Here is a 3,243-nt window from a genome sequence, read left to right on the forward strand (position 1 = left end):
CTCACTCACTCACTCACTCACACACACACACTCACTCACTCACTCACTCACTCACTCACTCACTCACTCACACACATACACACACACCATATATTATATCTTTGGAGCTTCAGACTTCATGCCTTTGTTTTTGTAATGTTGTTAATGTTCACAAGTTCTTTAATTAAAAAAAAACGGGAATTATCAGTCATTATTTAGATGTACAGTAGTTAAATAATATCGTAAATGATAACAAAATCATTTCAGTTGGCCTTGATTTCTTAACATTGAATTGTGCTAAAGTTTACAATTTATTTTTATTTTTTCGTTATAGTGAGACAAAGAGTTCAATTTATCATAAATAAAAGTGATTTATCACAAGTCTGTTTTAAGTGATTTATCACAGTGTCTTGTTTTCCTGTCATATTATATTATATTATATTATATTATATTATGTAGGCTATTACATTATATTATATTACATTTATTATATTATATTATATATTTGTTTGTATTTGTTTTTGCTGCTGCTCAGCTTCTCTTTTTATGTCTTGAATAACTCTTATTTTGAAGCCTATATTTTGCATTGTTTGAAAGGAAAATTAAATAGGCAAAATACATGTTCATCAATTCATTCAATGATCAATTAGCTCCATTAATGCAGTACTAAAAATGGAAATGTTTATTACATCTCTTATGCAAAGAGAATGTAAACAGCTCTCTCTCTCTCTCTCTCTGTGTGTGTGTGTGTGTGTGTGTGTGTGTGTGTGCGCGCTTTGGACTGTGATGTTTGTTTTATCATACTTTTAACAAATAAACATGTCTTTTCCATCCCTTTGTACAGAAATGTAAATCTTGAACTTTGGAAATCTGAGAATGTCTCTGCTCTGCTGAAGGAATAAAAAAGGCCACATTTTAAAATGAATAAAATTACCTTTAATTGGCCACAAGAGGGCGCGAGAGAATCCCTTTGACAATCTCCAGACATGCAGAGCCATCCAAAACTATTTGTTCTCTTCAATCACACTGAATGTCATTACACTAGAGAACAAAATGTCAAAGTCTCATCTGTTCTCAAATGCTCCGGGATCGTTTCTTTTCAACTTCACTTTTCTTCATGATTTTTGAAGTCAGAAACCACAAACAAATACAAGTCACACAATCCTGTCTGTCTTCATTGTCAACACTGCATCTATTGTTTTAGAATTTCAAACTTCTTTTGGTCAAGCATTATGCACAAAAAGAGTTGCACAATTTGATATTTGAATATATTTAGGGATCAATCAACCCTGGCTCACACGGAAATTTTTGACATGACACAATGTCTGTTTACCCTTGTGCACAAGTAAATTAGTCCTACACCATAAATGTTTATGTTCTATTATTGTTTATTCATATTTTTATGGCTTCATTATTTTGTCAACAGCTTTTATTTTCAAGCTCACAGCCTGTGAAGGGATGCATTAGGCTTCTGGAAAGTGTCCTGCCTCTGCATGCTTCCATAACGGTCACTTTGAGCCAGTGCACATGCTAGAAAAAAAAAAAAGAAGATATTTTCTGAAGAGAATATGAGCGGTGTTTGCCAATGCGAAACTCACCATTGCATGTTCCCATCTTTTCCAGGATTTTCTATGCATGTTCTAAATGGTTGCTAGGGAGTTGCTAGGGTGTTTCAAGTGGTTGCTAGGACGTTGCCATGCAGTTGTCAGGGTATGTAGGTTATATTTTAAAACATGATTTGTTTAAAAAAGAGTGTTCGCTCTAATGCATTCCATATTTATTCTCATTAAACAACCTACAGTTTGAATCAAATTCACAGATCGTTTGCTATAGATCTGTGTGTGATTGATAGAAAATAGATACACTCTCTGGAGCCAGGAGCTGTAATGGCAAGTTTCTGAGCCAGGCCACATCAACTGACAGGCGGGGAAAGCGGGGGGTCTCCCATGACCCTTTGCAGTGTGGGATGGAGATGTGGAAATAGCACTCTGCATTTTGGCAGCAGTGGAGTCCCTCTGGAAGTTTGGACAGCGACCAAAGCAGAGTGGAAATAGAAGCTGGAAAAGAAAGAGACATGCGTTCTGTGGAGTAAAACCCGTCAAGCCTCTGCAGCTCATTATAGGTTAGTGAAAAAAATCACTGTATGTACAGTTGAGTTTAAAAAAACTACACAAAAACATAGTAATGCTAGGGAACATGCATAATACCTTAGCAACTTCACAACATGCCAAGCAACTACTCAGAATACACAAACCACATGATAAGTGTGATACAGAACACTCAGAACACCTTAGCAACACCTTAGCAACCACCTAGAGCACCAGAGCAACCACACAACAACATGCTAACAATTGCTCAGAACACCTAAGCAACCATATAGCAACACTCTGGTAACCATCTAAAACATCTTAGTAACTGTGTAGCAACACCCTGGCGACAACCCAAAATATTATAGCAAATGTATAGCAAAACCCTGGTGATAACCCAAAATATTCTAGCAACTGTATAGCAGCAACCTGGCGACAATCCAAAACATCCTAGCAACTGTATAGAAACACCTTGTCGACAACCCAAAACATCCTACTGTATAGGGACACTCTGGTGACAACTCAAACATTCTAGCAACTGTATAGCAACAACTGGGTGACAATCCAAAACATTCTGGTAACTATAGAAACACTCTGGTGACAACCCAAAACATTCTAGTAACTGTATAGCAACACCCTGGCGACAATCCAAAACATCAACTGCATAGCAACATACTGGCGACAACCCAAAATATCCTAGTAACTGCATTGCAACACCTTGGCGACAACCCAAAATATCCTAGTAACTGCATAGCAACACCTTGGTAACAACCCAAAATATCAGCTGTATAGCAACACCATGGCGACAACCTGAAACATCCTAATAACTGTATAGCAACACCCTGGCGACAACCCAAAACATCCTAGCAACTGCATACCAGCAACCACAGAAAAACATCCTAGCAACAGCATAGAAATGCACTATACAGAAAAGAATAATTCAGCAATGCCCTAGCAAGTTTTACACGAACACCAGTGACATTTTCTCCTGTCTAGTTCATGATTTGGTATCTGCATTGTGGTCTGATGTCTAATGGTACGTGTGTCGTTCGGAGACGTCTCCAGCCCTCGTCCTCCACAGCTGTCCAGAACAGAGGGGCTCGTGGGTATTATGTAAAGTGTGTGTAATGTACGTGGGTGTGTTTGGGAGAACAGGACTAACAGGAGGGAAAGTATT

This window comes from Sinocyclocheilus anshuiensis, unplaced genomic scaffold (genome assembly GCF_001515605.1).
Source record: "Sinocyclocheilus anshuiensis isolate Anshui unplaced genomic scaffold, SAMN03320099.WGS_v1.1 scaffold432, whole genome shotgun sequence".
NCBI classification, from domain to species: Eukaryota; Metazoa; Chordata; class Actinopteri; order Cypriniformes; family Cyprinidae; genus Sinocyclocheilus; species Sinocyclocheilus anshuiensis.